The sequence below is a fragment of the Schistocerca nitens genome, chromosome 2, assembly GCF_023898315.1.
Source record: "Schistocerca nitens isolate TAMUIC-IGC-003100 chromosome 2, iqSchNite1.1, whole genome shotgun sequence".
In the NCBI taxonomy this organism is placed as follows: Eukaryota; Metazoa; Arthropoda; class Insecta; order Orthoptera; family Acrididae; genus Schistocerca; species Schistocerca nitens.
The window spans coordinates 284,615,913-284,628,649 of NC_064615.1; the positions used below are offsets into that span (position 1 = coordinate 284,615,913).

A 12,737-nucleotide genomic window follows, 5' to 3' on the forward strand; every position below is an offset into this window, starting at 1 on the left:
AAATTTCAAACACTGCATAAGTAGAACATAATATAATACGTGGCAAAATTTCAACTTGTTATTGAAAGGCATTTGTGTACAATAAAAGTTGGCAGAGATGTATTTGGTTACGTTTCTTTTAACATGATTTAGAAAGTAATAGTGATGATGCAGACAGCTTGTTTCAGATAAAGCTGCAGCAATTGTTGGGAACCATTAGGCAACAGAAAGTTAAACGATGGTAGTTTTCAGGGACAGAATGAGTCATTGTTAGGCAGGAACAACAAAGGAAACAAGCAACAATTACAGGTTACTCATGTTTTTAAGATTCTAGTTCAGACTGGTCAGTATTGTTGTGGAAAGTCAGTATGGAGGCAGAAGAGTGTACTAGTGGTGCTTTTGTTCAGACAAGTTGCAGTATTGGTACAGCACAAGCACCTGAATGTCATAAAACAATGCATGGAACAAAATGTGGCATTTGCTTTGTACCATATGATCTGGATGAATCGGACCACGATTTGTTGCTATGGAAATCTGGGATACGCCCTGTGGGCACAAGGAGTACAGTTCCAGGAAACTTTAGTGTTTCATCATATGACAGTGTTTCTGGATAAGTATTCTTTCCTACAAAGAAGTTGTTTTGATCCATTTCGGATTCATAAGAAGACTGAAGTGTAGCCTCAGAGAAATTGATGTAAAATCAGTATTGAAAGTGAATCAGTGCATGGTACTTAACTTGAAACCAGGACAAAAGTTATGTTCCAGGTGTGTTACACTGCTAAAAAATGAAGAATATTCTGATAATTTACATGACAGTGACGAAGAGTATCAGCCACCTACAACCACAGCGGGTGAGCAATTAAATACTTCAGTGACTGCTCATGGTTTGTCTCCCCTGAAGACACACAAAGTTGGGAAAAGAGACAGGCCCAGCTATGGTAGAAGAGAGCTACAAGAAGCTCAAATGGAATTAAAACACAAAATAGCTGACACACTAATGGTGGAAGAGGAAGAACTATCTGCTCCAAAGGAACAGAAATCATGGCAGAAATGTTCTGATTTGGACAAAGTTGTGCATGATTTGAAAGAAAAATGTGTCATATCCACACGCCAGAAAAAAGTAACTATTCTTACCCTTGACTACAGCCAAATAATGCCTGGAAAAAAAAGGCCTATGTAACAGTGAAAATGGGGAATGTACGTGTACAGATGCAAAAACGACTGTTGCTATGCAATATACCAGAACTATATGTAGAATTCAAGCAAAAGTATCCCAATATCAAAGTAGGTTTATCATCTTTTTTTCAATCTTCGGCCAAAATGGGTTGTGCCTGTAAGTACAAGGGGCACACACAATGCTTGTGTGTGTGAGACCCATCAAAATGCTAAGCTGATGTTTGCTGCTATAAAGGGTTCTGGTCTGGATTATAAAGGTGCAATGAAGCTGCTAGTGTGTGACATCAGTTCCTACCAGTGCATGATACACAGGTGTGAAAAGTGTCCTGGTAAGGCAGATCTTGCAGAACACATGAATAACAAACTGCCGGGCCTATGTTGAACTCCTTATGGATGACAAACTTGTTTCTTATAAACAATGGACACACATGGATCGCACAAGTCTTGAAACAAAGCAAAGTACAGTGGAAGATTTTGTTGAAATGTGTTGTCAAAAAATGAACAAATTGACCACACACAGTGTCACAGCAACAGCACAATCAACTTATCTCCAGTTTTGTAAGGATAATTTGAAACAAGATGAAATTATAGTAATACTAGACTTTTCTGAAAATTATGCATTTATAGTTCAAGATGCCATCCAAGGATATCATTGGGACAACAGTCAAGCAACTCTCCAGCCATTTGCAATTTACTATAGAGGTGAATCAGGTGATGTGTCTGTCATGAACCTGTGCATTTTTAGTGGCTGTTTAATTCATGATGCCATTGCAGTTCATGCCCACATTCGCACTGTCATGGCGCATGTGAGAAATAAGCTGCCTCACATACATTTTGCGAAATACTTCAGTGATGGGGCAGCTAGTCAGCACAAAAACTGTAAAAATCTCAAAAATTTATGCATGCATTACCTGGATTTTTGGATTCACGCAGAATGAAATTTTTTCTCAACAAGTCATGGTAAAAATGTATGTGATGGTATTGGTGCTACCATTAAGCGCATGGCATCACGAGCTAGTCTGCAGCACCCTACAGAAGGTCACATTCTAACAACTCTTCAATTATTTACCTGGGTACAGAAAAATATCTCTGGCATACAATCATTCTATGTTTCGAAAGATGAGGTGAAATCAGTTGAAGAGTTGCTAAAAAGCAGACTAGAACACATTAAAACTGTTTCAGGCACAAGTAGTCATCATCACTTCTCTCCAGCAGACTCTGAAAATGTGCAGATGAGCAGACTGTCCGGTTATAACTATAGGTTCATGCACAACATGTGTCTTCACAGTGTGTCTGACTCAGGATTCAGAAGCAAAAGCAGCAACATACAACCAGGTTGCTATGTTATTGCTGTTTATGATGACAAATGGTACTTACTATGTGTTGCAGAGTGCTGTGAAGCAGAAGGTGATGTATTTGTGAACTTCATGGCACCAGCAGGACCAGCAAGATCATTTCATTGGCCACATTTGGCAGACAGGCGTTGGATTCCTTTTGAACATATTCTTATGACAGTTCCAGTTCCTACCACAGTGTCAGGAAGACAGTACAATTTGCCACTCAATGTACAAAATACAGTAGCTAAAGTGTGGGAGAACTTCTGTTCGAAGCACAATCGACCGGTTTTTAGCAGTTAAGGCACAGTAAACATAAATGATAGGTTGTGTTTATCTATCTATATGTTGTTGCTTAGTGATTAAACAGTTGTGGGAGAGGATAACAAGAGGCAGAACAGTTTACGATATGTTTTTACAAAATTGTGTTGTGGAGCAATGACCACATCACCAAATACATCTGTCAACTTCCACTGTACACAAATGTCTTGCAATAACATGCTGAAATTTTGAGATATATATCATTATGGTCTACTTATGCAGTGTGTGAAATTTGAGTTGGATACCACTTGTCCCTTTTGTGCTACCACACTTCGAAAATCCTTGTTTTTCAGGTAATTTTTCAAATTTTTGTATTTTCGTGTGCATGTAACTCTGTTTGTGTGACTGATATGGGCAAGATAAGTTCTGTGTGTGTTTAGGCCACATTAAGCTTACCACAAAAAAATTTATACCCTTTTTGAGTGAATTATATTTGCCATAGAGGGCACCGACAATATGTACCTTTTAACTTATTACATTTTTAATCACATTTTGGAATTTTTTATTTTCTCTCAGAAATGTGAAGTTGGTGTTTTGATTCAAGGAGTGTGTTCTCCAAATGGGTGTTACTGGGTTGTAAAAATTTCACTGGACTGTGTGGAATAGTTCCAAAGTTATTAAGACCTGAAGTTGGGTCTGAAGATAGAGTGCCTGATGCGGGTTGCAATTTCCGGGTCACGCCACCTTTTTCACAAGTCATAATTCTGGAACTAATTGGCAGGGGAAACTAATACTTTGAACACGAGTGTTCCACACATGGTAGAATTAGTGTACTGGATTTCAGTCAAATCTGAGACTATGAGCTGGAGCCCCTGGTTAACTGACATGGAATAACCCATCTGTATGCCACATGTAGAATTAGGTTTGAAGGAGGCCCCATTTTGCCGCTGCTTGTTTTTCCGCAAAACAGTGTTCCTCTGTAGAGCTCAGAGCAGGTCGGCCATAATTGCCATCTTTGTTGTTAGTATTTTCTGGAGCTCCATATCTTCCTACCGTTTTTCAAAGTTGCGTATTTCTAACTGTCAAGTGCAATTTTACCCCCAAAAATCATGGTATTTCTTTGGTCCCTGTTCTTTTTCATGTCTCCTTCTCATTTTCGATGTTCATCCCGAAGTATCACCTATGGCGCCCCCATGCTTGACAAGCACGCTTGCGCGAGAATGCTTGCCCAAGTTTGTTCGAGAGTGTGAAGGATAAATCTGTGCACGATTCAGGACAGTGCAAGCACATTGATGCTTGATCGGATTTCGATTACACATGCTTGTGCAACCTTTCAAGCGTGTGTATGCTTGACCGTGTGTACCAGGAATAGAGAGGCTTGTGCGAGCACTTGTCAGTGATCTGGTTCGATTGAATTTTTATTAGATCTTGTTAAATTACATTCTGTACATACGCTGTACTGCATTGTAGATCAACTCAAAGAATACAGTATTACATGGAGAAAAAGAGAAGAAAAACAATACTGTGATGCAGTTTCCATAGTGTGTCTACAACGAATAGTTAATACGGAAATAATATTTTCGTTTCTTTAGCCACTCTTTGCTTCACATTCACGTTTTAGCTTTTGTAGTTTTCCTAACACAAGCAGAAAAGGTTGCCAAGGCAAGCGCATCCTCGTCTGACTGGCAATTTCTGATAAACTAATGAGTGTACAAGCTTGCGCATGTATCCCTAGAAGTTTCGTGTGTAGCCGCCTTCAAGTTGGGCGGGAAAGTATTGCAGAGCTACATTTCCATTTTATACAGTTTCTTTCGTCCAGGATCATCTAAATATGGGATGGAGACATGCAAACGAACATGAAGCAAGGAAATACCACGATTTTTCAAAGGAAAAGTTGCACTTGATGGTAGGAAATAAGTAACTCCGGAAAGCTGTAAAAAGGCAATACTAAGTGGCCTTATTGAACTTGACTGTAGCTATATATCACAAGTGAGTTTCGAATAGGATATGGACACTAAACTTCTAACTCTAATAATGCACTAGTGAGAATTATGGTTACCTATTTCACGTACCTTATGCAAAAACACTGACCTTTAAATACTGTTGAATTAATACTTAACAGTTACCACAATCGAAATATGTAGCAAACACTATTGTCGTCTACAAAACACTTTAATAAAATCAGAGATACGACGTCGTTTTCAAACTCCTTGTACCAGAGTTGCCAATATTGATTTGTGTCCGGGATAAGAAGATCTTGGTGCCGAACGGGTGTGCCGATCGGTAGCACTCGGCTGGCTTCGTGTCTGCAACTCGTGGTGCTTGTTGGTGGCAGACGGTGAAAGCACATATCGATTACATTCGCCCTTAGGACAAGGAGCTGATTGATTTAGTCCGCGCAGAATGTAAAATTGTTTGTAAAGTACCTTGACCGCTTTTGCAGTTTTGGGATCTACAGTTGACGGTAATGAAAGAATTAATTTACAAAACAAATTCCTCCAAAATATATCCCACAACTACTAAAAATATAGGTAACTTCTCCCGAAACTGCGAGTAATTTTTCACAGGAAAAGTGTTACAATTCTTATTATCTTAAATGCCTAACACTACACGTTTCTGACTGCAGGGGACTATGCAGGCAGATTGGTCAGAATCCAGCGTTTATTGCCGAAGGCTGCACAAACTTAGTGGCCACCAGTTTTTTTCATTACCCTAGAGTTGAATTTTAACTTGTAGCACAACTTCATATAATTCCCTCGAGACATTCCTGTCCAACTACAGAAGCTTACGAGTAGCTCTATATTTTTACGTAATATTCCTTTCAACGGACTAGCTCTGCAAATAACACAAAGACTGTCGTAATTATATTTCACAACCTGCAGTTGTAGAGGCATTTTATTAATGTATTGCAGTGGAGTGGAGAATCAGAAACAGCTGACAGACTTTGTGATATAATCCAATTAGCTTCATGAGTCTATATTAGAGCAAGTTCTAGACTATACCAGTGTTTATGTAGTTTTTGTCTGAGTATGAAATATTTTGTATGCTTGCATGTCTGAAAGGACATTGTTATGTGCAGATATAGTCTGTCTGTAAACTCAAGAGCGAGCAGCGCTTTTGGTGGGGGAAGTGGCCTTTCCCGGAAGGACGCTGCCACCGGACTACAGGGCACCCAAAATCTGTTGCCCGTTACCTGTCTAGCGGTGTAGATCGGCGTGCAGTGATATACGTCGTTTCTGTTCATATGATCTTAGTTGCCAGTGTCAGTCAGTTAACTTTGTATACTTACTGATGGATAATCGTCTAGCATTGTAAGAAAATGTGCAGAATACGAGGAAGAGGAGGTATTTGCGGAGTAACGAGCGTTCGATCGTCTCTAATGTTATTACAGCGTGTATTACAGAGGCAACCCAAAAAGAGCTGTTGGCTAATATTACCAGTCCCAATCAAAGGGCTGCAATTTATGCAAACGTAAGCCTCCTCCAATAGGACGCACAAGGAAGGAACGCGAAAATAAGCCGCATGGTTTAGTGGAATCGGCACGAAGGAAAACTAATAATCTTAGGAGGAAACCGATCGTTTTAGACAGTCTCAAAGTAACATAAAACCTTTTATGCTTATGGAACACTAAATGTCTATCTCGGTCGCTATTCCCCTGATTCTGAGACATATTGCTTGAAATTTGTGCGCAGTAGCTATTCTAAACACTGCTGAAATTTTCTTCGAAACATGTACATTGATTCTGGACTTCTAAGCAAAAAGCTTGAAATACGAGGTGCGTTCACGTGTTAATTTTTAATTTTTGGTAAGAACTTTATTTGTTAAACTACAGCAATGTTATCCTCTTCAAAATATTCCCCATTGCATACTATATACTTGCGCCAGTGCTTTTTCCAATTCCCGAAATTCTTTAGGAACTATTTCTTCGGGGTAGTTTGTAGGTCTCTTAACTGTGCATTTTTAATCTCATCCATGCCCGTAAAACCGCTGTCCTTTAAGTATACCACTTGTATGCCCTTGGTTCACTTATAACAGGCTCACCAAAAGCAATATTTAACATTTCTAAAAATTTCATAAACTTTATTCCATTTCTATAACAAAATTTAATGCAGATTCTGTAATCTATTTTTATACAAAACAAATAATCTTTGCTGCTACCAAAACACATGTAACCTTTTTGACAGCTGACAACAGAGTAAATATCCAATATGCATAACATGGTACACATACTTTTGAGTCATGTTTACGAAGACAGTGACAAAAAAGTAGTGCAAATCGGACTAATACAACACGCAAAATTATAAATTTATGCTTACTTTTTAACCACTTATCGTGTTGCAAAACTTGTTAAGTTTCAATGCAGTCCTTCAAAGAAAACTTCTACCTTCTAGCAGAAACACAAAGTAAGAACAAGCCTCAATTTCTACAGATTGATTGCATTATATGGGGTTCGTTTTACGAATAGCAGTGGAGGAACATCAATACATTCACATGAACATTCTTATCTTGATATTATTTACTCTATAATGTTGTGTTTCGGAAGAAGCTATAGTTTTTTGTATTCCTTATGGTCTTAATACATTTGTCTAAAAATAAACGCAGCCGAGACGTATCTGTACACGGCATCTCCACAGATTTAAAGCGCGCGCCGCGGCAGGGGCGATACTACATTGTGAAACAGCCTGTAGAAGCGCCCTGTGACGTAGCTGGGTTGGCAGAGTGGGGACTCGCTCGCTCGCTCTTCAGTTTACCGACAGACTACACAGACGCTGTATAAACACAGACATTGTCACTAGTATCAATGGTGTGTTCATGCCCCTACGACATAAAATGACGATCGTAAGGGATGGGGACCCTTTGACATGTGGAAGTATCGTCCTGGAGACATGCACGGATAAAAGTAGTTGTTGAGGTGACTGCTCGCGGTAAGCGGGAAACTGACATCAATACGGATTCGTAAAACGCGAATCAATTTTACTTTCAAAATAGGGCACACTGTTTTAGTGACCTACGAAACTTCCTTTCTAAAGCTGCTTCGGATAAGAAATCGCCAGTAAGGTTTAAACTGTGTTGCAGGAATTCAGGATTATTAAGATTACTTTACTACCGCACAACAATGTGAGTTTTGAATAAAAACTGCATGTGCTGTCTGATTGTCATTAGTCTCTTTACTGATAAACAAAAATGCAAATGAAAATTGTCGCTGCTAATGGCAAACGTTAACAAAAGCCAGCAAATTGTCAAAGCACATTTTTATGGTGAGAATCATAACAAAGTAGGTGACTACGTTTCTTTGATACACTTTTTAAACTTACCAGTTTCTCAGAAATGAGACAGATACTTGAATTGCACATAAGCGCGGTGCGTGGCAGCCGCTACCATCGATGTCAATTGTGGCGGAACCGGTTTATAGTATTTCGTGACTTTAATTCCTTATAAAAGATATTTCAGGTAGATCAAAAACAATATCAGTCCAGTTACCTATTGTCAGCGTAACAATTAGTTCGATCTCAAAAATGATTATCCCAGCTAATTGTCACTCTGCTAAAGAAATCTGCACTTGACGTTGTGTAGAAATGTTGACTGTGAAGTCGTGTGAGTGGCATTAAATTGCATATCATTTATCAGATTTTACACAACTGTTACTTAAGATGGAAGCACTTTTCTCTAGCAAAAGGAACAATTAGTCACAAAATCAGTGGCGGCTCCTTTGATTGAAGTCTACAATTCCTAAAACAAGGTCTCGTTCAATAGAGAGCATCGCGAGTGCTCATAGTCTTTCTTGGTCCATAGTATTCCTCAAGAAGGTTTTGATGTGTTTCAGAAAAGAAAAACAACGTTCTGCTTGTGATGTGGTCATTGGATTTGTAATTATCGCTTTCAGGAGCTTCACAGATTCGCTCAGGGTATCACAAAGATTATTGCGTTATGTAATCCAGAAAGCTCAAGGCTCCACACATGCTCTTGAACTACTCTCTTCCAGCCGGCCGCGGTGGCCGTGCGGTTCTAGGCGCTGCAGTCCGGAACCGCGGGACTGCTACGGTCGCAGGTTCGAATCCTGCCTCGGGCATGGATGTGTGTGATGTCCTTAGGTTAGTTAGGTTTAAGTAGTTGTAAGTTCTAGGGGACTGATGACCTAAGATGTTAAGTCCCATAGTGCTCAGAGCCATTTGAACCATTTTTTGAACTACTCTCTTCCATAAATAACAGAGTTCTGTTCGAAGTTTCTTTGCTTCAAAAAAAAAAAAAAAAAAAGTAGCATTCAATAGTAGCTCTGAAGGAAGTATCTGGAAAACTGGAAGAGTAAGTAGCGAATTTCTCTGGTAGAAAGAGAGAGGCTGCAACTAGGTGTCCAGTGAACTTGAATCTTTCTTTTTGCCTCGTAACTTACGACATCACATACTTCGTTTGCCGCCCGCAGGAGATTACACATCGCTGCGTCATGTTCAGTTCTCCCTCTTTTATGGTATTCGTGTAAATCTGTTGAATTTTCACTCACTCCTTCCCTAATGATCGCAATTTCACGCTCAAAAGCTGTCAGCTGATTTTGTGCGTATGTTGGGTCAATATCCTTTTTTTGTAGCTGGTTATACAAAATATCCATATGGATCATGATTTTATGAAAAAATGAAAGCCAAAAAATGAACTTTTCATCCTTCAAAATTGTTACTAAGCCACAGGCTTGCAGGATAATGTTCTCGTTACACAGTTTTTACCCCTGGCTCATATTATTCATGCAAGTGATAATATCTTGCCCATATTCGAAAACGTTATTGACACTTCTTGACTGAAAATTCCAACTGTTAGGCACTGAACGTGGCAGTAGTTTTCGTACTATTTCGTCTTTGAAGAAATGCTGAAAAGAAGCTGCAAAGTCCTTGAAGTTTAGTAAAGAAAATTCGCACAATTTTACTAATGCTTTAAGCATAATGAGATTCAACTGGTGGGCATAACAATGAATGTATGAAGCATTGGGAAACGTTTCCTTATCAAGAGCCTGCATGCCACCTGACGAACCACTCATGACTGCTGCACCATCATATGTTTGCGCTATAAGCTTATGTGGACAGTTCCCCAAATGATTATTTATCTGTTCGATGACGGACGTTGCCAAAGACTGGGCGTCCTGCTTTTCCATTAATGATGTACCTATATACTATAGCCATCTGGAAAACACAGGCTACGTCACTACGTCAGCTATTATGACCAAATCTCAGTACCCTTAATTTCCTTTCCAATTTCCTCTTGGCAGACTTGAAGCATGCACTGGAGGAGTTCATTCTGGATGGTTTTTGAGGTTCTAATTCTGCACTAAAATTAATCAAGGAACGAAAAACACCAGGATTGGAAGATGACTCAGTCTCATCATGTCCTCTAAGGGCAAGTTCCAACGCACCACAGGAACGAATACAGTTAAGAATTAGATTAAATATGTACCTATTATCGGTAACTTTTTGGTTGTGTACCGCCACGGACCTTCTTTACCCACTGTCTAATTGGGTAGCTATATTTACATTGCCCAGACTTGCCACATGGACTGAAGAAAGTTCGTGTTTTCTAATTTTGTCATAGGGGTGTTGAATGTCATAGACTCCGTATTTAGACCATGAAAGATCTCCTCCGAATAATAAACAAGTGAAACAAAATAATGCATTTTTCGTGTCACAATCACACAGCCATTCATGCTTGTACAATTCAGACTTTTCGTTTTGATGGTTTGCGGAATTGTTAAAGTAGGAGTCGGCCTACCTAGACTCTTGATTTCTAATTTTTCTTCAAACTTCCGTGAACTGAAGGGTTCAGGGAGCAATGAAATTACCTGATTCATTATTTCACGTATTCACTTGTCACTTGAGCCTCAAAATTCACTGTAGCACACGCTAAAATAACTAACACAACCCACAGGAAATAGTTCGCTCGCAGCTACACCTGAACTGGTAAGGTGGCTCGAGAATCCCTCTTTGTTCGAAGATCCGATAGTTCCGTTTCCCTTTGAAAGAGTTCGGGCCCTCTTCCTGTGGCTGGCAGGGTGGCCCGGGCGAGCTGTTTAAACACACAAGGCTCGCATACGAGTACAGTGTTGCCAAGCGTTGCCCCCACACCACGCACTCCCTCTGAGACACTTAAGTCCACGTTTGCAGCCACAGTGCAACCCCGTATCGCCGTCTCCGTCCAACTCCGCTGCGTTCGGCGTTTCGATCCCGGGCATTTCAAAAGAGATAAACGGAGCGCTACTTCTCCACTAGTATAGAACGCTCAGAAGGCAAAGCCAGTTGAAAAAAATTATTCCTTGGGGGTAGCGCAAACCTGCAAACCTATACAGGAGCCGCCCCTGCACAAAATACTACCCACACACAACACTGACGTATGCCTCCTATTAAAATATTTCATATAAATCGTCCGAAATAATTAGGCTTCATACATCAGCAAATAAGAAATTGATATTACGTGACGTGCTGTGAGCACTATTTTTAAAGATTCAGTCCGAGTTAAATTCTGTCTTTTAAAGTAGATTCGGGACCAGCAATGCACATTTACTTCCATTCATTTCTGTCTAACAAAATTTATGTTTGTTAAAATCCTCGATTCAAAACTGCGGCGGAGATATTTTTGCTAAGATGGCGGCAGACAGACGATAGTCAATTTGTCTATTGTTATTCTCGATTCCTTTTATATCAAGTTAATATATTTAGATAAAAGTCGTTAAACCTTTTGCTTTCTATTCTTTAGCATTTAAAATTATTCTCAATGAAAAATACTTCATATTTTTTTATACCAGCTACTAGTAAACTCCGCTGTAAGTTACTACCGCTATTGGCTGCACTCGTAATTGCGGAGCAGAAAATTAACACTTAAAAACATTAATTAGATTGAATTACAATTGAAGTAAATACAAATCCACATCTAGACAATAGTGACCCAATTTTTCAAATAATAATTAACAATATATGCTGTTTGTTGTTGTCCTGAGACTGGTTTGATGCAGCTCTCCATGCTACCCTATCCTGTGCAAGCTTCTTCATCTCCCAGTACTTACTGCAACCTACAACTTTCTGAATCTGCTTAGTGTATTCATCTCTTGGTCTCCCTCAACGATTTTTACCCTCCACACTGCATTCCAATACTAAATTGGTGATCACTTGATACCTCAGAACATGTCCTAGCAACCGGTCCCTTCTTTTTGTCAAGTTGTGCCACAAACTCCTCTTTTATTCAATACTTCATCATTAGTTATGTGATCTACCCATCTAATCTTCAGCATTCTTCTGTAGCACCACATTTCAAAAGCTTCTATTCTCTTCTTGTCCAAACTATTTATCATCCATGTTTCACATCCATACATGGCCACCCTCCATACAAATACTTTCAGAAACGACTTCCTGACACTTAAATCTATTCTTGATGTTAACAAATTTCTCTTCTTCAGAAATGCTTTCCTGGCCATTGCCAGTCTACATTTTATATCCTCTCTACTTCGACCATCATCAGTTATTTTGCTCCCCAAATAGCAAAACTCATTTACTACTTTAAGTGTCTCATTTCCTAATGTAATTCCCTCTGCATCACCTGACTTACTTCGACTACATTCCATTATCCTCGTTTTGCCTTTGTTGATGTTCATCTCATATCCTCTTTTCAAGACACTGTCCATTCCGTCCAACTGCTCTTCTAAGTCCTTTGCTGTCTCTGACAGAATTACAATGTCATCAGCGAACCTCAAAGTTTTTATTTCTTCTCCATGGATATATAGTTCCAGGTTTTATCTTTACAGACCTCACAGTCTCACATGTGAACAGTTCATCGGTTAGCACAGGAAGAACAACAGAACCACAATTATCACAGATAACAAAAAAAGATAATAATTGTCATCGTCTATGAATGTAGTTCTCTGTTAATAGTTTTAATTCACACAGAAATTAAATTATTACAGAAATAATGAAATAATTATCCTCATTTTTACATGATACAGTCTTTTTTATACGTAGT

The 12,737-nt window shown here is 39.2% G+C and overlaps 1 protein-coding gene across 2 annotated transcripts in view; it reads right to left on the reverse strand.

Annotated features, from left to right (window-relative positions):
- The window catches only part of LOC126234370 (speckle-type POZ protein-like), an 80,061-nt gene extending 75,013 nt beyond the window's left edge, over positions 1-5,048 (reverse strand). The window contains exon 1 of one of the 2 annotated variants that reach the window (XM_049943058.1): positions 4,842-5,048. The gene's annotated coding sequence lies outside the window, so the exon portion shown is untranslated. Of the gene's footprint in view, positions 1-4,822 lie in introns of both variants that reach the window. The other variant, XM_049943057.1, reaches the window with a different exon arrangement.
- Positions 5,049-12,737: the final 7,689 nt, after the last annotated feature.